Genomic DNA, 26614 nt, shown 5'->3' on the forward strand with positions numbered 1-26614 from the left:
ACTAACATTTACCTGTATGAATGTGTGTGTGAGAACAGTGATGTATTTTGATTAATGCTTTAATTCACGGTGCCTTTTGATGCAACTCATTAATCTTTAAGATTTGACACATCCCTGTGTGCGTCTCTGTATCCAACCTCATTAAATGCCGCGGCAGCTCGAGGTGCAACCATGTCACCGTTACCATGAAGTGTTTTTTCCATTTTTATTCAAAAGCATGGGCTGTCATTAACATTCACATTTCGTAGTGTTTCCCCGTTTATCTCTGTACACGCTCTCTGAAACAATCCTTGCTGGAGTCCTTCTCCCAGCGCTCAGGCTGCTCCTCTGTACTCGCCAAATTTCTGCCCTCAGATTTCGACCTGTTGCCCTTGAATTTCTTGTGAAACAACCCTGTCACTCACTCACATCATCACAACTGAACTTCAAGGTGGAATAATCCCAAAAGGAGCAGGGAGCAGGATTAATTCAAAATTTGAAATCGTTTAATTCTTCCAGGTGCAGACACGGGCGTCGCACCGGGGGGGAAAGGGGGACAGGCTACCCAGGGCCCAAGGGTGGGGGGCCCTGGAAATCCTGGGATCAAAAGTTTCTTTTGTTTGTTTCTGGGGGTGAACGGGCTTTCAGCAAGTTGAAACTGGTAAATCCAGGGCCGAAGTCATTTTCATATTTGACATTCGTCAGCTGTTATTTTCATTAGCTCCGCGTCTAAACTTCGATCTCTCCCAGTTTCGGGATATGTTGGCGAGCTCATTCAGGAAGATGTTCCACAGATTTGATCAAATCAAAATCACCAAAGATGACGATGCAGTGGAGAGCGCAAGGCGTTGAATGTGTGCCCTGTGCGCGTGTCACTATGGCGTTGTCAGGGACGGCTCATTTCAATCAATAACTCTTTTGTTATTACACATAGGAATTTCAAATCACTGCCATTATACAAAATGACAGCCATTTAGTATTTCACACATGAAAACGCAAACCCTGAAATATGCATATTTAAGCAAAATGCTCACTGATAAGGATGCTAAGGGATTTGCTAAGGGCTTCTTTCACAAACTAACAGCTGTGAAAGCTGTGAGAAGATGTCTCAGGCACGAGAGGTGGTTTGATGTCAATAAATCCATAAATGAGTGAGCTATTTTTTGTGTGTGTTATTGGTGCTACACCCCTGTGTGCAGAACTACAGCTGGCACATCATAACACTGTCACACTGAATACAGTTCAGACAAAATCGTATATCTGGTTTCTTTCAGTCATTCTGTGGTAGATTTACTTCAATGTCCAGGGTCATTGTCCCGCCGCATCGCCCAACTTCTACTGATCTGGTTTACAGCCTCCCTGACATTATTAGTATATGTATTATGACACTTTGACAAACGTGGGAATTCATTTTAGTCTTGATGATGTCGAGCTCTCTGGCGCCAGAGGTATAAAAGCCCTGAATCATGATTCTCCTTCCACCGCACTTCACTGATAGGTGATGTTCTTATGTCGATGCCCTTTCCTAAAACTCGTGTTTCATCTCGCTAAATTAATCACTACCAGCTAGAGGAGAAACACAGCGGAGTGAGAGGAATTTACACAGGAGGGGAAGGCAGGAACTAAAGAAGAGAATTAGAACACGCAGAAGGAGAGTGAAAGACGGAGAGTGTTAACTTTTTTACTCATGGACTGGCTCATATCAATATGCCGCTTCAAATTAATCCACATCTACAGTCTACAGGAGCAGCCGCTCAACACAGAATTAAAATACGTATTTTCTCAACTTTAAACAACTGTTCATTGCTTATTCATGTTTTGAGTTCTTCCCAAACAATTCCCCCAGTAGCTGCCTCCTCGGTGGTGTCCTGCGATGGACACCAGGCTCCATGCACACGGTCATGAAAAGGGATGTTAACCAGCCCCAGTGATTCCGTAGTGCCTTTAGCTGTTACTCTGGGTTACTCTGAGTGAAGATTCTGTGTTGGAGTCATCCAAGCTGGGCGTCCTCTTCTAGTCAGAGAAAGCACAGAACTAAATTGTCTTGATTTACAGAGGTCTGATTGGTGCACTGAAGATTATCTGAACTCCTGGTGCGAACAACTGACTACTGTTGGCTCCACTTGCTTTTTCTTGTCACCATATTTAACTAAAGAGCTGCACACAGCAGAAGATGATGAAGATAATAAAGAGGGTGCTACACCTGAATGTTAACTGTTAAATCATTCAAAGAGAAATGGATTGAGACAACTTCCTCTCCCTCTCAACTTCTGTCTCTTCTGCCTCAGTCGCTTTCGATAAATGTGTGTGCGCTTGTGTGTGTGTGTATAAGTGGTTTACCTTATTTTAATTACATTTGATAAGCGCTGCAGTTTATTCCTCTTTATAATTATTATTGATCCATCACCACCCGCATCATTATTACTGTGCAACACAGCCAGGTGACGGAGGGATGGACGGAGGATGAGGAAAAGAGATTTGCGGTGTCTGCACTGCAGAGAGGAATCTGTAGTGTGGAGGGATTTGAAAACTTAAAGAGGAGAAAGGGAGTGAAAGGTGAAAGAAAAGAGCTGCAGGGGGAGAGACAGAGAGACAAAGAGGAGGAGGAGGAGGGGGGGGGGGGTTCAGAAAACAGCAAAACAATCCAAAGAATGATGGAAGGGAAAGGGGAACCGGTGAAGAAAAGAAAAGTAAATACAAGGAGATAAAGACAGTTGAGAGACTATGGGAAGAAGAAGAAGAAGGAAGAAGAGATTAGAGAAAGAGAAGCAGGAGAGTGAGAGGAAGAAGGGATGAGAAAGAAAGAGACTGAGGGAAAAGTGAGAAAGAGTGGGAGAGCTGGACAACGCCACTGTGGGGAAAAACAAGAAAGAAAGAAAGAGAGAGAGATCTGAAAGAGAGATGGATGGCATGCAGAGGGAAAGAAGCCAGGGGAGGAGGACAGAGTAAGGCTCAACATTCACCAGCTAGAAGAGCAGAGATATACAGCGGAGTGAGAGGAGGCAATTTACAAAGGAGTGGAAGGAAGGAACAGAGGAAGAGACGGAGAACACACAGAACATGCAGAAGGAGAGCGACAAACAGGAAGTCATGACCAGTCCTCCTCCGTACAGGAGCCTCTCTACACCGAATTAGGTCTAAGCCCATTTTCATATACAGTCTATGGTAAATCCATATCATCAGTTAATTCGTCAGCTTCTTGACTCAATGTTGAAAATCTAAACACACCAGTGGACGTCAAAGTTCCATAAGCAAGTTGGGCAGAGTTTGTTCTTGCGCTCGCTGAGCTCCCATGTGACAAAGACGCCGCAATATTGCTTTGTAGCTTGTGGTTACTGGAGAGACAGTTTTCTATATCCTCTATCCGCTGCTGACATTCTTCAATCTGCCAGCCGCAAGATGACAGAGGGGGCCCTTCGATAAAGATTCGAGCGGAGCTTTTGTTCAAGACAGCAGCGCTCGTTACTGAAACCTCCAACCACCCTGCAGCGAGCAGCCCGTCGACAAAATGTGGTCACACTCTGGGGGACACTTTTTTGTCGAGGGATTCCGTGACCAGGAAGCCAACAAGTGGAGAAAGAAAGGCCTCCGGTGTGAAATGGTAACAGAAATGTCTGGAGTGTTGGAAAAAAGCTCCAGAAGAAAAGTTTCCAATGGGGGAAAATAGGTGAAAGGGAAAGAAAGAGACCAAAGAAGGGAAGGAGGACGCAGCATTAAATGTATAAAAAGTGTGTGTGGGTGTATGTGTGTGTACTTGTACAGGCCTCGCTCGTTCAAAGGGCTGTTTGAGGGTTAAGACGTGGTTTTAGGGTGAGCATTGGGTTTAGGTTAGGGTTAGGCACCTGTATCCAGTCATTACTCTTGTCTTCATTAAGGGGACAAGAAGTCCCCATAATATAAATCATTATCATTCAAGATGACACACACACACACACACACACGATACGTCGATAGAACTTCGATAGAACTAATTCCGTTCATGTTTTGACAGACAACACGAACAGCCAATGAAAATGACAATAGCGCCGTGCTGAACCAATCATGTGGCTGGAATAGAGTTACAGCGATGTCATGTTAGGTTGACGCCCACAGCAGATCGCAGGAGATGGCACGTGTTAATGTTTGGGCAATGAAGATGGGAAATGTTGACCCGAGCGACAGTGTTACCGAAGTAGATGTGGTCCCAACAGACACGGGCCGAGGCTCAAAAGATGAGGACACTGTTTAAAAGAAGGGTCCGAGGAATTCGGCAGTGTGGAGCTATTTTGGCACAGCAGCAGTTGTATAATGTTCTACAGCACAAAATTTTGTTTAAATATTACGATATCTACACATCTCACAACCCTTATTAAGCTTGACAGAAATAGTGATTTGACTTATATCGGGATGTATATCGATATCGATCAATATGAAAAGAATGATCGTGATAAGATTTTTACCATATTGCCCAGGCCTAACACACACACACACACATACACACTTACTAACTCCCCTTTGGTCGCCTCTCAGACAGCCAATTACTGCCCGCCCACAGCCTCCTCCCCCCACCAGCCTCCACTGTATCCAGGCAGAAGCCATTAGAGACGACACACAGCGGGCGCCGCACACAGAACGATAACCTTTTATAGAAACGAGACGATTCATGTCACTCCCTGTGCGGCTCCACTCAACATGGCACCGACTACACACACACGCTGATGTCGGCCTCATTCACCGGCTCGGAAAAAAAAGGAGGAAGTCGCTGAAACGGCGAGAGTTGATTAATCTGTTCAAACATTCTCCGACGAGACAATGGAGCATCCAAAAGTCATTATACAGTTTCAACAGAAACTTTGAATATTATTCAAATCTGCTCACTTCATAAAAAGGTTTATTTTACCCAAATGTGTTATATTTCATTGCTTTGATTGGGTTGTTTTGGTCATGGTTGGTATGTTCTGATACATCGATATTTCAGTATGGTAATCTTAATTATAATGTCAATTTACAACAAATGAGGTTATGTTCAAAGTTCCACTCCTGACAGTGTATGTTGTATTTTGTGTGGTTTGATGTGTGTTGGGAATGTGGGTGTTGAGCTTACACCAGCAACATGCCTTTGTTGGATAATGTCTCTGAGGCATTTTGAATTCCCTCCCCCTGCAACCTTCTACTCTCAAAATACAGGGAAACATTCCCACTGTGAGCACGGAGTCACGTGTCAGAAATCCAAGTCCGACTTATTGATTCTACGTCTTTCTTCACACATAGGAGGGATGTTAGAACTTTCTAATGGAGTAAATAGCGATTATTCATCAATCATTCTCATGCAGTAACCTAACGGTACCGGTGTGCATCAGCGTGTGTTGTTCAGTGAACACAATGCATTGGATCGTTGGACAAAAACATTCAGTTTGAGAGGCAGCAATGAAAAAGCGATATGGTTTTGTTCTCTGGAGATAATGTGGGCCTCAGGGATTTGCATCCCGTAAAATTGAAGGACTGGAAGAAAAGGACCAATATGACGACCTCTGGCAAACAACACTCGAGTTGTCACCGGAGGATGTGTGAGTCTGAGTGTGAGGAGGAATGCTGGGCGGTGAGGGAAACACAAGCATCTGCATGAATGCTGTTCGTGTCTGAAGGTGTTGTTTCCTCTCCGCTGTTTTTGCACTGTGCACATTCAGATATCTGGATGAAAAATACTAGAAATAAAATGTAAAAACATCACAATGGTTTATATTCATGCCTGAGGTAGAAAAGAAACACTGGCCTATCATTAAAGACAGATTCTCCTTCTTGCACCTTAGGCAAGGCAATTTTGTGTCGTTACTCCTCATCACTTAACTCCACCAGAAAGACCAAAAATAAAACAACAACTAAAAAAAAAAAGGACATTTTAAAAAACAGTGTTTAGGGAACCCAATGGTCTGTCTACCGTGCAATATCTATGTCCCTGAGTCAGGTATGGAAGCTGAGAGACGAAAATCTTATTTACTGTAACACAACCAAGAACTTAGCGCTCAATTACTTAACATTATTATCATCTGACGTTTGTGGTGATCATATAAATACATGCACTGATCTATACTTTTATAATGGCTTGTCCTTAAATCGTTGTTTTGGGTTGAGACTTTATGTAAAAAGAAGAATCCCCACAAGACCAGACAACAGCAGGGGTCACCGCGAAATGTCATTTTTGACAAATGTGACATAAACTACAATGTAAAGGAGCAAGAGATCAGGGGCAAACAGAAATTTCTAATTTTATGGGACTTGCATCCATTTTATGTGTTTAATTTACCATGACTACTAAACACACATTTCTCTCTCTCTCTGTCTCTCTCTGACACACACACACACACACACACACACACACACACACACACACACACACACACACACACACACACACACACACACACACACACACACACACACACACACACACACACACACACACACACACACACACACACACACACACACACACACACACACACACACACACACACACACAGCCATGGATAACAGCAGCGGGGTGTTTAGTATTCAGAGAGAAGGAGGGACAGCAGAGGAGAGAGTGAGCTGGCTTCAGTAGCAAATCAGCCTCTTTCCAACTCACTCACTCACTCAGACAATGTGTATGTGTGTGTGTGTGTGTGTGTGTGTGTGTGTGTGAGTGTGTGCGTGTGAGAGAGAAACTGGATCTCTCACTGTGAAACATTTGTTCATGCATAAACCAACTGCTCATTACAAGTATCCCTGCACAAAGCACAAAGGCATGTGTACTTACCCGAGCCAAACTCGCGGGGTTGTGTGAACCTGAAACAGTAAATGAGATTTAGTTATTGGAAACCCTGAACACAGAGAACAACAGAACATTGGACAAACTAAAAATCTAGTTCACAAATTGATGTTTTATTTTAGCCATTCAATTTTAAGCTTTCAACAAATCTGCCTGCTAAACTTAAAATGAGTAACCTCTAAAATACAACATTACATTACAGTCATTTAGCAGACGCTCTTGTCCAAAGCGACTTACAATAAGTGCAACCAACCGTGAAGATATTACTCAAAAGTGCAAGAATTAACATAAACATAAACATTCATCAAATAGGCAAAAAACGCAAGGGTGCAGTCTGAACAGGGGAGTTCTCAGTATGCGATGAAAGCATTGAATGGATTCTGCTGTCCTGAATGTCAATGGGGAGCTCGTTCCACCATTGAGGAACCAGGACAGAGAAGGGACGGGATTCAGATGAGCGCTGGCTGCCCGCCCCTCACAGTGAGGGAGTAGGGCTGGGGTGTGAGGTTTGACCATTTTCTGGATGTAGGAGGGTCTTGAACCATTCGCAGAACGGTGGGAGAGTACCAGTGCCTTGGATCGGATTTGAGCCACCACCGGAAGCCAGGGCAGGGTGTGGAGGAGTGATGTACCGTGGGAGAACTTGGGGAGGTTGAAGGTGGAAAAATATCCAATTACAGTAAGCACTGTCTACCGTTATCCATATTGGAACAACACACACACACACACACACACACACACACACACACACACACACACACACACACACACACACACACACACACACACACACACACACACACACACACACACACACACACACACACACACACACACACACACACACACACACACACACGTATTTCCTCAGAGATCAATCTGCCACAATGCAGCGTCCTTTCAACACCGAATCAATATTTCTTCAGCCTTTTAATGTCCTGAAACAGACAAACCAAACCAAAACCACCTCAGATCAATCAAGAGCCTGTCTGCTTTGACTGATTGGCAGGAAATGACGAGGACAATCTGTGGCCAGTGATTCTGCAGAGGACAATCCAGAGGTATTCACTTTTTGTTGGAGTGTTGAGTGTGTGTGTGTGTGTGTGTGTGTGTGTGTGTGTGTGTGTGTGTGTGTGTGTGTGTGTGTGTGTCTGTTCCAATGTGCGTTTGTGTTTTGGTACCAATTACTACAGCACACCTTCGGTTTGACAGTGAAAATTCAATGGCTGAGAGCTTTTTATCAGTAAACGTCTAATTCTCTAAAATCCTTTAAAGCTTCAGTTGTGCTCAGGTTGTTGAAACAGCCACAGTTGAATGTTTCTTACTTCTGCCTAAACATCTCTGTGAATTAAGTTCAGTGTAAAAGAGAAGGGTAAATTAAATATTAAGGCTCCAGCCTTAGTAAGCATGGGAGTCTGTCTGGCTGTCTGTCTTTCTACTGAGAAGTGCCTGAGAAAGTGATGAGGTCTCCTCTCCTCGGGGAACCGGGATATAGATTATGGATGTATATATAGATTGGATAATTGATTGATGCACAAAAGAAAGAAGACGGCACTTATATCATCGTTACAAGTGGAGTTGCCCCGGTCAAGTTTGTTTTCAAGTTGGAAGAGGAATCTGCAGGTTGATTAAATATGCATCTGGCACAAATAACATCTGTGCGCTGCTTAATCAAGCAAAACTAATCGAGGTCCGGGTTTAAAAAATCTAAGTTCATAAGGTTAGATTTTGACATGATCAGAATAAAAGTTTAAGGACGAGTGTGACGCCCAAACTTAGAATGTCTCACACTGCTGAATTTTTCTGACCCACAAAAAGGCTTCAAGATTCAAAAGACAACATTTACAATTTTATATTTTCATACTGCTACATAAAGTTGCTTACTCAAATTACTCATGTATTAACAACAGTTAGTGACAGTTGCTATAAGATCTGCCACTCACAGCATTTGTCATTTTAACAGCCAGTGCCACCACAAAATGAAAAGCTGACTCGTAAGCTGCTCTTTGCTGATGAATATAATGACAACAAAAATAATAATAATAATAATAATAATAATAACACACTTTACTTATATAGAGCACTTTTTAAACAAGAGATGTAGATGTAAAATGAAAAGGACAGAATTTAATAAACAAAAAAAAGATATTAGCTTAGATGATAAAATATAAAAATGAAAAAAGCAGAAAACAGTAAGTATAATAAAATATGAGCCTGACATCAATTAAAAGCAAATTAAATAAATAGCTTTTCAAAGAGCCTGTGTTCGTCTTACAGTGTTTGGTAGCTTATCATGTATCTTATCTCGTTTTGCAGCATCATTTAAAAATAAACCAGTGCTCCCCATTGTGTTGTGCATATAATGAAACGACAGAGTAACTGATCCAAACCATATAGAGCTTCCGAAACAAGTAAAAATCAATTTAATAAGATACTGTGAGCCAATGGTGTGTAGCTCTTGGCAGTTTGCCAGAACTCAGAGCTACTGCCAGACTCAGAGAAGCCTCTGACCTTGAAGAGTCCAGTAAAAAAAGGATCAGAGTTTAATCTGTTGAATTAAAGTGAATACAGACAGATCCACTAAAACATGGACTGTGTTTTATTCACCCTTTCATTCATACAGTGCTCCTACTGTATGTACAGTACACACCACTTCTCGACTCATAAATAGCATTCACACATTGGTCGCAATTTAGAGTTTAACGTCTTCGGCCGCCAGAGGATCCTGTGTTTTTAATATCAGTTTAACTGCGTCGGTATATTCTTTGTCACATGAGGTCTGATGACATCTGTACTGGACAGACGAGCTGGTAGGTCACAATAAGGCGACAAGAGGAGCAGAAACAAGTCACTCACGTGCTGCTGTGTGGTCAAGCATACCTTGACCCTCAGTGCATCATACTGTAGAGATAGATATGCAGGGCAGTGATCAAAGTGTGACTCTAATAATCCAGTCTACTCCATGATGTAAATGACAAAAAATGAATTGCTTCGATTGCTGCCCGGCTGTAAAACTAGTTGAGTAAGGTAACATGAGGCACTCAGGAGGGAAAATATGTTTAAAAAGCCTTAAATATAGCTATATAACTTTGTTACAACTATAACAAAGAGCATTGACCTCTTTTTCTGGTTGAGAGGGGCACCAAAGCACACAAGCAATTAAGATGTCACAGAGGTGATAATAATTCAGGCCTTTGAGGCATCACTTACCCAGGGTTGATTGATTTAGCAGAGTCAAGAGAAAAAACCCTTAACATTTCAAAAAATGCCTTAGGGCGTTTGTGTAACCAAGAAAAGCAAAAATGACTATATTTTCCAGGGAAAGTTATCAGGTTAATGACCAGGCTCAAGGTCCAACGAGCGCCCAGGCCTGAACAACCGTATAGGCCGTTTATTTCTGCCCCTGCCAGCTGAGAAGAGCATGTCAGCGCAGGGAACTCAAGACCGTGGTCAACATCACTGTCAAGCTTGTGGATCGGGCACATTTTGATCAAGTTTAGTCACAACCACCACTTAGGGTTAAGAAGGTCGTGGTTTGTATTCAAATGAGTACTTCCCTACGCGTTAGAGGACCATCATTGTCAGGCTTAAACAACAGGTTGTAGAATGATCATGAATTAAAGAAATGATCGCCTTTGCACAGGAAACACAGGAAACATGAAGGCCTATGTTCTGTCATTCCGTCTATCTTCTACAATCTCCTTTAAACATGGACTTTGTCTCTGATTCAAAGAGACAACATTAGACATTTAGATCTCTGGGACTTTGAGGTAAAAACACTTCTAGCATTTGAGATTGGCAACATGCAAGTGTGTGTGTGTGTGTGTGTGTGTGTGTGTGTGTGTGTGTGTGTGTGTGGCAGAAGATGAGAGATCATAAAAAATGTGGTCTACCAGAAGGGAGAGAGAGAGCGAGTTCCTTGTCTATTTACTAAGCTTCCAGCATCTTTGCACACACGTACACACACACACACACCCACAGAATACACAAAATGAAACTCAATAAAGTGGGCTGGCTGACACCTCACTAATATAAGATTTGGGTCCACAGGCTGCACATTTAACTCACAATGATTTTCTCCTTTGCCCATCTGCTGTCATTTACCAGCAGACCTGTTGTCGCCCAAAGATATGAATAAAAAAACTAAAAAAAACTATAAAATCTCACGTTTCTCAGCAAATGCTTGATGTTAGAATGGAAGAGACTGTAAATTTTGTTCTGCTCATCTTTTTCCTTGAGGTTTACTTTGCTTCCAAATGACAAACAATTCACACCAAAGTTTGTTTACATATATCACTCTAGATATGAACTGGACCTTTCTATGTGGAGTTGGCTTCGTTGTTTAGTCCACATCTAATATGAAATATATCAAACACATCAGATTTCATTTGAGACGACTTGACAGGTTTGGTGTCAAGGCTCCTTCACTGACATGCTGGAAATGTGGCTAGACCGTGATTTATCATTGCTTAGTGTGTGTGCAGGATCTTCTCTTTTTTTGCCTCAAGGGGGAAGGTTTTGGTTTGTTTTCTAATAAGCTGCACTGTGACAGGATGTGCTGTGTGTCTATGTGCATTTGTGTCTATAGACCTGTTTTCCTTATAACTGTCAAGCAAATTTGAAGTAAACTTTTGAAAGGTTGCAAAAAAGGAGAAAAAAATGGAATTCTTCTTCTTCTGCCTCCTCTATCTGCTGTTTCCCTCCCCGAGAGGGAAACGGCTCATCAATCGGGTGATTTAAATGTTTGATTGATCAGAACGTATTCGGTCTAAGGAGGGTGGCAGCCTCAAAATCGGCACACGCCAGGGTCGGACTGGAAACAACATTTTCACCCAACATCGCCCATGTGTTACAGCAGCGGCCTTGAACCCCCCACGACGCGGACGCACTAGCAAGGAGGCTAAAATGCATGGACACTGGCGTCCACCGCAAACACGGCTCTTAATGTGACGGGGAAAGAGGTGCTGCAGGCGCCTGCAGCACTCACTGAACCGGTCAGATGGGGCCGTTCCAACATAGACGGACTCCGGCTCTGGTTGCAATAGACATGTCTGCAACCGTTTTATTTTTTGTTGTTGTTGTCTCAGCTGTTCGACACAGTTTGTGCACAGTGTAGTCTTCCCCAAAATGTAAAATGTAGTAACATCACAAAATGTGACAATTCCAGCCGCGGTGAAAGGATGAGAAATGTGACCGAGGGCAGAAAGTTCACCCACAATATTCCGGGTAATATCAGCTCAATAAATCATCTCGTCTAAACAAGTGAAGGCTTGTGGGCCGTTACACTTCCTTGTTAGCTCTTTAGACGATCCCCATCAACCACACATACATGTATTGACGGGTCAGTGCCAGCCGAGCTGCATCGCCTCAATCAACCGGCCGCACCTTTTCGCTCGAGCAGAGCTCATTTAACACGGGGAGGTGAATGGAAAAGAACTGGAAATACACACAGTGGTTGAATAATTGAGAAACACTTCCAATGCATTAGAGGTCAAAGTACTAGTTGGAGAAATATTTCTCATTTTCAGTACAAGGTCCACAGTTACAGAAAAGCAGATAGGCAGAAGTATTTGCTGAGAGACGGGATATAGGGAGTATAGGGTGGCCAAGTGGCAACCCACCTTGACTCATTGGTCTGTGGACTGCCATTTTGGAGTGTGGAGTTTAGCATGCACCAATTGGACGGTGCTTGCTGTCAGTCACACTCTGCATCCACGTCCCCAATGCAAACGGTGCTTTATCGTTTATTTTACTCCAAAATGCAAATACAAAATGAACATCATGCTGTATTGAAGACTTGAAATTAGAGATTGAAGGAGACTTCTATAGAGAGAGAGAATACAGGTTTCAGGCACTTGCTCATCAGCTTCACTTTCCAGAGCGGGTGACTACGTCCAATTTTATATAGTCTGTGATGCCGGCACATGGTTAGGCCCTGACTGCCTGTTCAGAGGTGCAGAGTGCGTTTAAAACCGGATCAGAGCAGCTCTCCACCACAGAGGACTGCAAAAGCTCAACATTACCATATAAGGAGCATTAAACAAAAGGGTTGTGTTGTTTTAGTGGTTATACGTCCATTTTTTAAAAGCAGCCGCACATCCATTATGAGCTCAGACCACCAGAGCATTTCAATTCCCACATCCACAACCACAACCAGTGCAAATTACAAGTTTTAGGCTGAGGTCATCGGCTGTATCAGCCCACTCAGCCTGAAGAGGCTCAATGTGGAGTTGTTGATCATCACCTGAGAGACATTGGCAGAAAGTCCAGTTTCTCTCTCCACTTATTTCTCCCTAAATTCAGACCAAACAGGGAATTTAATTCCAAAAAACTAAATAAAATGTCTGTTTTAAAAAGCTATTAATGCCCCCTCTGATTGTCAACTTGCACATGAGATCTCGGAAATGAAATCAGAATATTCTCTAATAATAAGGGCAAACATATGGGATATGACCCAGAATAAGTAAACCACGGGACTAAAATTTGGGGGTTTTTTAGGCACGTTTTGCTTCTCAGCGACAAACTCAAGCAACAGGCTAATATCAGAAACAACTGACTTTACTGGAGCTACGTTTTCCCAGATTAATTTATTCTAAAATAATAACACTAAGGGTTCAACTGAATCAGACACATCGTATTGAAACTGCCTGTTAGGCATTCCCAGTTTCTGCGTTGAAAACATGAGAGGTAGTTTTGGAGAAAAGTGAAATCTAGTACGGATATCTGCCTCCTGCATCATTAGCTGGCAGCCAGGACAGGCACACAGGCGGGGTATAAACTGAATACGAGCTGTGCTGGGGGGGGGTTCTTTCTGCTGGCTGCTCTAAATAAACCCAGTCAGCTCAGACGCTGCTGTCACGGATTCTCTCTGATGTCTGGTGTCCCCAAAAACACTGGAGACAGGGAGGTTTGTGCACCAAGTGTGACAGCAAAGAAAAGGGTGAGTATAGAGATTGAGTGTTGAGTTTAAAGGGCCCATATTTTACACTTTTTTTTGATCCATTAGGAAATGTATTATCGGTTTTAGGCACAGACCTCTCCATGCAGGTTTACTTAACAAGAGCAGGCTCTGAGCCTCTCTTCTGATTGGCCGACTGTTTTGAGTGACGCAGGGCAGGGCCAACCACACGTAATGGATGGTAGCTGGCTAATGTAGCTTGGTAAACCTCCTTGGTAAACGCAAATGGTGATGATCAGTCAGCTCTAAAATGATTCGAGCAGACAGTCAACTTAAGACTAAAACACTCTGGCTGGATTCAGTGGGAAACACAACACCAAAGCCTTGCATCTGGTTCCAACGTCCTTGACCATCTGGGGGACAGGCGCCCAGGTCCAATACAGGGGTGATGTAGCCGAGATGAAATGTTAAAACAATCTTTGGAGAACAACACTATTACGAGTCTATTGTAAATATTAAATAAAAATATCGCAGATTTCAGGTAAACACTTGGATAAACCAAACCCTGCAAGATTTGGCGGTGGCTCCGGGTCGGCCGGGCTGAGGGCAGTGGTCACTGATTACAAAAGTCCAGACGAATTGTTTTAAGAAACAGTTTTTGAATACCATAATCATCCAATTACACTTTTTTTTTTAAGTAATCTGGGGTGATTATAGTTAATTAATTACACTACAGGTAATCTATTACTACCCTTCACCACTCAATGTCAATGACAGTCGGAAAAAAATATCACTGTGATGTGTGATATTAGAGGACAAATGTGCTGTGGTGTGAGAGGAGACGGAACACAGAGATTTATCACATGAAAAGTAAATGTTTCATGATGGTAGCAGACATCACACAGTCGGGTACATTTAACACCCTGCACAGGAACATCCTGACTCTAATATGTTGACAGAGGCAACACGCCCAACACTGGAGGTGCCTCCACAATATGCTGCTTTATATAACTAATTATGTCCTCATTTGTCTTTCTCTCTTTTCTGTCTTTCATTTATCGTCTCTCTCTGTCTGTCTGCGTCCGTTTCTGAATTTATATATTCAATTGAATTATTTCTGTATAATGTCAACACTGAGCTGAGGCTGCCGTACTACTGGTTCAGCAGGACTCTTTCATATACTACTGGAGACACTTATAACAGATGACTATCATTTTTTAATACCAACTGGAACAGTGAAAAATAAATAAACTTAATCCGTTCATTTGCTCTAACAACTGAATATTAAGCAAGACAAGCTTTCCTCTGCTGTTGTTGCCTCTTGTCACAAAACAAGGAAACGTGCATAATTAGCCTTTCACGGTGTTACAGACGGCGTATTAGTACGCTGCATGTGTCCAATGATCGAGTGTCTCCAGGGAGTGCAGAAATGCGCAGGTCACATATTGACTTTCCCTGTGAATTAACATTGATTGTATTATACTGAGGCAGGACCTGAGGAGGGCGTGCATGCCTATTAGCAATATCATGCATTGTAAATTACTAATGGGTGGGTTAGCATTGATTCAAGTAATGCTCTCTGCGTGCTACCCCCTGCCCCTCCCAATTGTAATTTAAAATCAAAGAGCAAGGAAAAGGCTGGTTCACATGAATTTGATATTATTATGATAGAATAAACAAAAGTAAAGTAAACATGACCTTAAACTGAAACTGGTAACCACACCCTGAAATTGATCAACATGCATTACAAAAAAAAGCACCAGGTCATATTATCTCATCCCACCTATATGCATACTTGGACCCTGTTTCCCATCATATCAGTTGCTGTCACCGTATAATTACATCCATTTTGCATTACAGTAAGGTGGAGCCTAATGACCTTTTTGGACGTTTATCGATTCAGAGGTAGAATTTGTCTTCAGCTGCTTCGCGGAGCCGCACATGTGGCTGCGTCAGGCTGTCAGTCAAGAGTGAGTACGCCTCTTTACAAAGTGAGAGATTAATATTGTGTACGGAACATACGCTGGGTGCCTCAGGGGTCGATATTTGGAGAGTCCGTTTGTTGGCTTCACAAGAATGTCATGGGAGGCCACAAACCACCGGAAGCAGGATGGAAGCAGCTCCAGAGTGAAGGTCAGAATTGATCAGTGATGGAAAAAGAATCAAAGAGATGATGAAAAGGCTCAGAAGAGCCCATAAAATGAGTTCAGACAATATATATATATATTAAATAAAATACAGTATATTTTGAAAAATATGGTAGATATCTTCTTCTTTTGAAATGGAGCTCTTAAAACATGGTATGACTGACAATGCAAAATCTAAATTAGCATATACTTTATCTATATTCTCCTCTGAATTATTGAGCCTCCATGATTAGGTCTATAACCATCCTTAATCATCTCTCGCTCCCAGCAGTTTTCACCTGTCTCTGGGCAGATCATTTATATTTCCTGAATTTTATTAATGATAATAATTGGAATACATGAAATAAAAGTTCTTACTCTCTGACCTTGACTCTGGGTCGACAGCAGCTTCCTTGTGAATGTGTCCATTATTTAGACCTTCATGCCAAAGCAGATGGCAGCACTGAGATGAAAAGGCTGGAGACGGAAGGGATGACGGGGCTGTCAAGCATCACGAGAACTGAAATAATACTGCAGGGATGAAAAACATACAAGGCTGAGGAAAGCAGGTACAAAGCCAGGCAGGAGAATCTGAATTCGCAATTGCAAAGGGCCCGTGTGAGACGGGGTGATGGACGGAGAGAAAGGGAGAGCGAGGGGGAATGGTAAAAGGAACAAATAGCTGTAATAAATCTTTCAGCTTGTAAATGAGACACAAAACACAGGCTCTCTGGGGAAATGGCATGTAACATTACAGCGAGCACAAGGTGAGGAGACAGGGAGATAGGAAAGAGACAGGAAAGAAAATGAAATGAAAGTTGACGAAAAGAGAGACTGAAAACACAATAAACAGACGGAGAGCGATTCATTTAAAAAAGAGAGGAAATGCTGGAGGAGCTCAGGCAGAGAGGAGGAGACTAAAAATAATCCTTCATACAACTATCATGTTAAAGATCTGAAAGGTTTTCATTTAAGCAGTCACTATTGCTGAATGAGATAAAACATGAAGATGTAGTATTTGTATATTTACAGCAGTAATTGCCTATTTCATCCAACCAATGGTCCAAAAACCATGCAGAAAATTGATATTATCAAAGATATGAATCCTCTTTTCAATGAGACGACTTATTAATTGACATAATCTTTCGTCCACTAAGCCATTTCATACGTCAATTTGTTTGTTTGGTTATAAACTACCTTAAAGAAAATGAAAGTTTGACAATAATCAACATAGTGAGAAGCAAACGCAAACTGTTTGAAACTGTAGCAGGTGCACTACTAAGCAAATCGTCTTCCCTTTCCTAAAGTTACTTTCATTATTTGCCCAAGTAAACTCGTGCGTGTGTGCGGTCAAGGTAGGTTTCTATAGTCCAGGTGGTCTCCCAGCATGTGGCGTGTTCATCAGTATGTTGTCCCTCCATGCAGACCTCACCCTCCCACTTACAGGTCACAGCACACACACAAACGCGCATGCGCGCACACACGCACGCACACACACACACACAATCTGTCAAGAAACACTCCTTCCTCAGCAGATTCATCTTGCATTCATTCAATCTTCCATCATCTAATCTCAAAGAGCATAGTATACAGAGTACTACTGTATTGTACTGTATGATTACGACAGCTGAATGTGATTATTTGAATATTTCAAAGGCAATAGTAGACAGCTACAATAATATGTTACTACATATTTTTAAACCTCCAACGCCCTATAAACACACCAGGCTTCGTCTGCTCCCTGTCGGAGCAACATTAGCTTTACTTAACAATGTTTAAACTCCCTCATTTGTTAAAAAAGGATAAATACATCATGTCTCATTTTGGAAATGAGCTAAGTGATGAATAACTAACCTGTTGTTTTCCATACATGTACATTCAGAAGGGGCCTGCAGGCTACAGTTTCCATAAGACCCATGCACTGTCTGCAGGTCCCACTAGACCAGAGGCAGAGAGAGAGAGAGTGTGTGTGTGTGTGTGTGTGTGTGTGTGTGTGTTCGCGTGTAGCAGACATATATACAGTATGTGCATGCTCTTGAAACCAATCCCCCTGCTGCAGTTGCAGCTGTGTGCCCATCAGCGGCTGTGTGTACTGCTGAAGTTCACCTGAGCAAGAGAAAGAATTGGGATGGAGGTAGCTGTGGATAAACAGCGGCTGTCCTGGGAATGGGGGGGGAAATAAATTGGACCCATGCATGAGTGCCTGCATCCGCCCAGGGGTTGGAGCAGCTCTGAACAAATATTAGATAGTTGCAATGCAGCATGAGCAAACACAACAGTATGAATTTTGATACTGGTAAGATGTCAGTAGTTGCTTCTGGATTGGGTATGTCTGTATGAATTCAGCTCTATCTTTGTGTGGTGAACAGGTGTTAAGGTTCTGCCTGAATATAAAACAAACTCTATAAAAAAAGAAAGAAATGCCACATGTTGATCCAACAATAACACTCGGAAGTAATGTACAATTGTCTGTACATTTACCACTGAACTATACAGTAATACAATAACTGCTGTGATCCTTGCAATGGAGCTAAAGTTATTGCTGGCACAAAATGGCACCCCGTATATTAAAATGGAAGCTGCCCAACGGCCACATACAAGTTCTTCAGAGTTTCATCGTTGTGGGCCCGTTGAGCAGAGCCCTTCGCTGACATCCCACTGCCACTCATGGCATTGAAATAACATTCTGTTAAACGGTAAGACGTTTTGGGCCTGTGGGTTTTTATGTGAACTATAACTGTTGACCATGGCCAACAGCCATAAAACCCCCTCCGTGCTCAGGTACCTGCAGGTTTTGTTTTGGCCATGTTAGGTCGTGAAATGACCAGAATGATGATTTGGCGATGCAGCAAATGTTAATGTTTTCATGTTGCCGTACTAAAACAACCTTCTACTGTACATGGTGTGCCGGTTAAGGATTGTGCAACTTAAACTCTGACTCGATTAAATTTATTGTGGCCACTATAATGATCCCCATTCCCAGTTAGGGCGGCACAGCGGTAGTGTTTTGTGCTGTTCACCTCACAGCAAAAAGGTTCTGGGTTGGAATCTGCGGGTCAAACGTCAGCTGGGATTAGCTCCAGACTCTCAAGGGATAAGTGAGATATGAATGAATTACTTCATTAATTCTCAGTTAAAAAAGACAGAAATACCGCTGAATCTATACACTCCGGTAATTCAATTGTACAGAGAGAATCTTACACAACGCAGCTATTAAAAGGTAGAAAGTGACCTGCTGGGTTTCATGAATCATCATCATGAAAAAAATCTGTTTAGAAAATGCAACTTAACTTTGGGCTAATGTGACTCAGCTGTGTTCTGTCACGCTTCAGATTGGTGGAGCTGAAAGCGGCCGAGTGATTCATTCCAACTGAATCACTGCGGCCCGATGCCACAACACAGCACCAGTGCGGTGGCAATTTCTGTTGAATAAAGAGCAAAGGTCTTTTTGTAAGTTTCCTTCGGCATCTGCAGATGGACTCGCAACACATTCAAGTACATGAATTAGCAAATGAGAACAGAGAACAGAAATAGCAGTGCTTCACATCTGTTGGTTTGGGCACTATTTCCTAGACTAATGCTGGGTTGGTTACATGTCTCCATCATGGGCGGTGCCGGGGGGGTAGCTTTAGGTCTCCACCTTGAGACACATCTCAAGGGCGTCTTCCAGGACAACTTGTCTTGTCCTGTCCTTGGACATTGAGTGACGCGCTGATGTCTGCATATTCGACTTCTCAGACGCTCATCATGCATCAGTTAGTCAATCTAGGTCAGAGGGTAAGACACATGAAGAATACATGGGATCTATATGGAAAAGAAAGTTCTCCTACACCAGACAATGTTGTGGCAATGAACAACAGGAGCTGGATCGATTTCTTTCATCTCTACGATTGGTGTGCAGGCAACAGTGTCAGTAGTGTTACCTCCTCAGACCGAGTGCTCTGCTCATCGCCACAGCAACAGCAACTGGGGAGGATGTAGCATGATGCAACACATGTTATCCAGTGTTATTGAGGAGTACCCAGCACACGCTCCATGGTGATCCTGTCACATGCGCATCCAGTCGCCTTTCCAGTTTTCCCTTCTGTTAGTGATGCAAGTTGAAGATGCTGCTGACTCGAAGCGGGGTTGTGACAAAACAAACGTGTGGTTGCCGTTGTTTTATCAGTAACAAACAGCTGCAGATCAGAGCACGGCTGCTTGTTATGGGAAAGAGGGTCGAGTATGCAGCGTACGCACTGTTGTGGCGTTTAAAGGTGTTGGATTTGAATATCATGATAAAAACACAGACAAATAATAATGCTCAAAGCCAAGAGAGAGAGCCATGACTTTACGTTTTGGAATCAAATATATATCGGATGAAAACATCTTGAATATTTGGCCCTGAGAGAGTGCCAGGCCTTTTTGTAATCTGAGAGATGGAGCTCAACAAAGTCAGGGAGAAGGTCAGCTGGACAACCTGTCGACTACAAAAGAAAAGAAGAAAGTTCAAAAATATTCATGCTAAATCTTAGTCATAGATTGTGTAATGCCTCTCCTACATAACTCCACTCTACCTGCAAATTATTTCCATCTTTGGATTTAATACACATGAACACCTTCAGAGTCCAGCTCAGTGTGCGTCAGGATGATTGCACGGTGGCGAGACAAGAGAGCTGACCTGACTCATAAGTTTCATAGAGTTCACTGCAGACTATTGTTCTCTGTGAAAACCATACACGACTGCATATAAGCAAAATCATTTAAAAAAGAAAGAAGTTTGCTAAGTGGGATACCGAGGCTCTTAAACGCGTGTTTAACGCTAATCAGCACAAACGACGTGCGCGGTGCAGCCTACACCCCATTAATGAACCTGAGAGCAGTGACTCAGCATGGTAACCTGGATAAGTGCTTCTTTGAACAAACCCTCCGAAAAAAACATGACAAAAAGCAATTTCAAATAACTCCTGCAGTGTCCTACAAACATTAGACACAGTGCAGATCCAGCACATTTCAATTGTTCATAAGAAACACACGGGGGTATGCGTGAGTTCTCTCCGGGTTATCCGGCTTCCTCCCACAGTCCAAAGACATGCAGAATGGGGTTAGGTTCATTGGAGACTCTAAATTGACCGTAGGTGTGAATGTGAGAGTGAATGGTTGTCCGTCTCTGTATGTGGCCCTGTGATAGGCTGGCGACCTCTCCAGGGTTTACCCCGCCTCTCGCCCAAAGTTAGCTGGGATTGGCTCCAGCGACCCCCCGCGACCCTTAAATGGATAAAGTGGTAGACAATGAATGAATGAATGATAAGAAACACAGAGGAATTCAAACATGTCCTGTGATCACGGACGAAACTCACCAAGGCACATTCTGACCTGGGTAAAACGGATTCAGCGCTGCAGTTTCATTCCACACACTATTCTGAACAGGTTTCAATCTGTGGTGCATCTGCAAAATGACATCTCAGGTGAGATTTGAAAAACATAAAAGAAGATATCTCTGCTGATTTGAACTGTGAGTAGCTTGACAACATCACGGTGTGTGTAAGCTGTTCAAGCCATAATATCTTGTTTTAACCTCATAGAGAGAAAACAGCTTCACTTTCCTATTCGCCGTGGCTGGCGGGATGGAGAGCTTCAGACTCTGCACTTATTATTTGGATTTATCACTTCATGTGGGTAGAGAGGATTATCATCGCTCACAGACACTGCAGTTTAAAAAGCAGCATCATGATCGCAGGTAACTGGACACAAGTGCAGCTTGCACCACTGCTGCTGTTGTTTTGACGGAATCGGACAAATGCTGAGTTTGACAGAGAGTCAGTAGGTGAACATATTCCTGCATGCAGTGAACGAGAGGCTACAGAAAGGAGCGCAGGGATATCCAGTGAATACTCTTGTGTTTATATGTGCCTGCAGAAATAAAAAAAAACATGATAACCGACACAAAGACACTAAATTGTGTTTTCTTGATATGAATATGTGCTTAAGCCAACCACTTTTTGATTTATCAGTGTCACCACACACACACACACACACACACACACACACACACACACATGCCAGCTCTCGTCTGTCTCTTGGACAGCTCCCAAATTAAATCACAAAAAATCGGATCATTTTCTGTCTAAATTAACATACGCCGCCGACCAGGCAGATGGCTGCTGCTCTGAGGTACGAGTCCAGTTCAATTCCCAAATTCCACACTGATACAAACTGCTGACATCCTCTCAGCTGCACCGCTTGACAATCAGAGGCAGAATAATTAACGCGGCTTGTTTATTGAGCCTTTGAACGCAGCACCGCTAAGTATCTAATCTCACTGCCTGATGGCTGAGGGAGCGGCACACTTCTACCCCCCCCTCCACCAAATCATTGGCGGTTCCTAAAGCGGTTCTGTTCAGTTAAAAAAAACTGAAATATGACATTGACATAAACAAACACACACTGTGCTGCTCCTCCTATTCCTCTTGATCATCTTTGAGATGTCTCTACACCTTGACTGGAGCCCAAATTTAACTGATTGGATATGATCCGGACGACAACACAATTGTCCCAGGTCTCACAGCTGACAGTGCATATCAGAACAAAAACCAGGATGAAGGAGCTGCCTGCAGAGCTCACAGGAAGGATTGTGTCGAGGCACAGATCTGGGGAAGGCTACACACAACCATGCTGCTGCATTATAGGTTTACACGACCAGGACTTCCTGGAGCTGGATGTCCAGCCAAGCTGAGCAATCTGGAGAGACGGGCCTTGGTAACAGCGTTGACAAAGAACTCAATGGTCTCTCAGGCCGAGCTTCAGAGATCCTTTTCCAAAATGTCCTCTCTGTGTAAACATTTCATAAGCACAAACTTCTGTGTCTCAGAAACAACAATGTCTTTGTTTTTGATTTTTCATTTTCTGTACTCACATGTGATTCCTTCCACATTTGCATGAAAATGATGCAAATGTGTTTAACTGTTGGCTCAGAAACAGTGTTCCACTACAGGAACGGCGTGATGCCAACCCCTGACCAGTCACGATTTGGATCACATGACACACACACTCACACCTGGGTGAGAACAGGGGTGTAAAGGTTAAAGGTTGAGCAAATACTGCAACTCTTTTTAACAAAGAGTAAGATGTTTAAGTCAACTGCCACAATGGACACCTACGACAAAAAGAAAGCACAGCGGTGACGTAAGACCAGGGGAAACTCAGACCGTGGCATTTTGAACAAGTTGCAGACACAGAAGACTGACTAATGTATAATTTATATTTTAATGTGCAGCATATACCGTTTTATAAGAAGCCACAGCAGTCCCTGTAATAAAGCTACGAAAACATGGAGCAACAGAAAGACTTGAGTTTGGAGTATGTCCTCACACTGTGCTGAAACGATTTGCTTGACAAATTTGAGATGGAAAAGGACACCAAACGGGCTATTTAGAGTTTCTAAAGAGCTCTTTCAGTGAACATACAAACTTTGATTGGAACAAAATGGGTCATCATCTTGGAACACTGCAGTTCTCTTAATACATTCATGCCTCCTGTCATTCCCATTACTTTGCTCTCTCTCTCTGTCCACAGTCAAGGCCTCACAGATGGTCCGCTGCTGATAAAAAAAGAGCTGGGCCAACCGACTTGGCAGTGGCCAGGCGAGAAGGAATAAATGCAAAATGGCCGAGGCCTGAACGGATGGATGGGCGCATGAATGGAATGAAAAGTGGAGAACAAGTGGAGTAAGTATTCACGGAAATTGCCCGTTGCCTGTCAGGTCACAGGTCTGACTCCTGCAACAGCAAGGAGTCCTGTCACAGTCTTATCTCGTCTCACACCTCTGACTCCAAGCTGCGAGGAGTAAAGAAACTAAGCCTTCTCATCCCACCATCCCTCGGTCTCTGCCCACCAGCTCTTCATCCATCACATCAGCTGACAGCTGAAACAGCAGCAGTTAAATGTCCGCTTAATTGATCTCATTTTCAGCGTATTCCCCCCTTCACTAAACGAAATGCCCCTATCTCATTGGCACCTAGCCCATGTCGAAATTAAGCTATGAAGCCTGCTCACGCTCAACAGCAGCCCACTGGCTCTGATGCTCAGAAAATAAAAATAAAAATGTTGACAGTTCAACTTTTTCTGCCGGGCCCAGAGAACCAGGTCCAAATCTGCACTTAAACCAAATAATCACTGGACAGCAGGCGGACGGAGTGATGAATGAGTGCCGACAGACTGACAGATGAATTGGGAGGCAAACATTAAGTTGTATTGGAAGACCTTGGCAGTAAGTGGATAGAGAGGAAGAAAAGGGTTCGTATCCAATTCCATTAGCTGCACTTTCAATCTAAGGGAGAATTAACAGTTAACAATTTGGCCACAACAGCAGCTGCAGTCTGCACAGTATCTGGCAATGGTTGTTTTCATTCAGGGTAAGACATCAACAAGTTGAGCTGCAATGTGCTTCCAAAATGATGGCATTTTTTGAAGGACAGCGTGCACCTGGAGGGCATCACTGACGCAATTTCATAATCTGCACTACCGGCTGATTCTTTTCCATTTCAGTTCATTCATCTCCACGCCTGCCTGCGACCTACCCAAACACAGAGACATTTATTACAAATCCTACTAAATATTGTAACATCTTAATATTAAGGCCTTGAGTTTCATACCTCTATGGGCTCGGGCAATTTGCTGGCAGAAAGACCAGTGACTGTGTGTGCATATCTGGGTAAGAGGGAGTTTTTTTTTTTCTTTCTTTTTAATAATGAGCTGCAGCCACCTCGACTACTGATTTCACTAACCTCATGACAGTTTAATCGAACGTTAACTTTACAATTTTCGGTTCACGTCTGTCATCCATCAGCCCCCGGACAAACACAAATGTACCTCTACAACGGAATAGTAATCGCTTCAACACCTTAAAGTGCAATAACAAAATATCTGATTTCATTAAGTTGTTAATTATTTAATTGTGAATAGAAATAACTAGAAGGTTACAGCCAATATGCCAGAGGGACAGTGGTGCTGTATGTTTTCTAGGTTAGACTGTGAAATAACCATATGGCTTTTTATGATAAATAGACAAACTATTTGTATCTAAATGAACCTACGAGTTTAACACTTGTTTAGTTCTCACTATAAACAGCTGGATGATGAACCAGAATTGGATGATGAATTATTATGAAAAAAAAAATCCCACAACAAGAATGATAAACTGAAGAGTATTTTTCCAGAGGGCTCTGCACAAGCCCCCTGTTAGGCTACAGCATTTGGGTTATGTGGAGGCCCAAAGTTTAAAAACACTAAATAACATTATTAAAATGAGCAACCGTGAGTCACAGGGCAACGGAATTGTGGAGAAGAGAGGTCACACAACATCTATTCACATTTCTAAAACTGCAGAAGAGAGTGATATCCATTGCGTCTTATGCAGGAAACCAGCGTGATGTTATCATTCCACCATCCCAGTATGGTCAAGGGTCTGTCTGTTTACACCAGCACTAGCACCCAAGTTTACAAAAGAGACCTGTGTGTTAAGATTAGCAGTGTCTGTCTTGTTCAGTCTTTGTCCAGTGTGAGAAAAGTTCACACAGAAGCAGGGACACAGCAAGAACAGTTTCATAATTCTGAGCAATAGATATGACAGCTGGAACGGCGGAAAACCTGCATTTCAAAAGCTGATGGAAGTGTCCCCTGTATCATACTAAGCGTCTTTTTTGCCTTATTATAAAACATATTTCTTGACATTTAGCGGCAAAATTCGGAGCAACAGTTCTCATTATGTGCCTGAGTTATGCCCCTGAGTAGCAGGGACCTGATCGTGCTGACAGGGTGCAGAGGATTAAGGAAAAGTGTGAAGGAAAAACTAGATCTCAAGAGCTCAGGCGCTGAATAATGAACAATGAACCATATGTCACTTAAGAGGCATCACCACTAAAATAGACAGATATGCATATGATATGATATGATAGTGGAAGAAATGAGCCAACAGGGGCCATTTACTTGAATTGCACAGCAGATTACAAAGAACTTCTGACACGCAAAACCGCACACACACAAATCACCCAGAAGGTCACAATTAGTACAGCCTCACTAGGACGGTCCTGCTCACACAGACAAAAACAGCCATCATTAATTTAATGAGACCCTACAACATGAGCCACAGGTCATCCTCCTTCTGGGAAGGAAGCATCATTACAGTAAATCAGGCTAATGACGGGATTAACACCAGTAGATTTTTCACTAAGCTCACTGCTTTCTCTGGCTCTTACAACAAAACTCAAGGGCTCAAAGAAAACACGGCAAAGCGTTTAGTGCTTACAGTTGCCAAGAAGACATGAACACTTTAGTTATGGGGAGAAGAGGATAAAGACACATTTGACCTGTCCCTAAGAAAACAACGTACTTTAGTACGATCAAACAAGCGCTATGTCTCATGGGCCCATGCTGATATTGTTGATGGTCCCTTCACATCTTCAACCAAGAGGACATCGCTTCACCCAGTTTCATCACTTCTCGGAGTTGGTCTTGTGTGTCTACGGGGGAGTGTAGCTCCCAGTGTCTCAGTGCGGACACTTGTGGTATGACGTGAGGCGCAGTGAAGAGTCCTATACTCCTGTCACGTATTTCCAGTCACTGTTACAGGAACTTCAGCACTGTGTCGCTTCACGTTGTTCCTAAAACCAGCTAATAGGCGCATTAACATCAATAACTGGGAACTGATGCGGCACAGACGACTGGCGAATTTTGCACTGTTAGGAGAAATGTGCATCTAGTGTGGGTTACGTGCACTACAGTATGTGTTGACATATTTAGTACAGACACGTTCCTACAACCTGGTGGCACATGAACACTCACTTG

General features: G+C 42.9%; 1 protein-coding gene across 4 annotated transcripts in view; it reads right to left on the reverse strand.

The window, feature by feature from the left end:
- The window catches only part of slc8a2b (solute carrier family 8 member 2b), a 132078-nt gene that overhangs the window by 74725 nt on the left and 30739 nt on the right, over positions 1–26614 (reverse strand). For 2 of the 4 annotated variants that reach the window (XM_047335709.1, XM_047335706.1), the window contains exon 3: positions 6755–6783. The exons of 1 other annotated variant lie outside the window; for it this stretch is intronic. The gene's annotated coding sequence lies outside the window, so the exon portion shown is untranslated. Of the gene's footprint in view, positions 1–6754; positions 6784–15686; positions 15766–26614 lie in introns of those variants that run through there. One more of the 4 variants, XM_035621759.2, reaches the window with a different exon arrangement.

This window comes from Scophthalmus maximus, chromosome 11 (assembly GCF_022379125.1).
Source record: "Scophthalmus maximus strain ysfricsl-2021 chromosome 11, ASM2237912v1, whole genome shotgun sequence".
NCBI lineage: Eukaryota > Metazoa > Chordata > Actinopteri > Pleuronectiformes > Scophthalmidae > Scophthalmus > Scophthalmus maximus.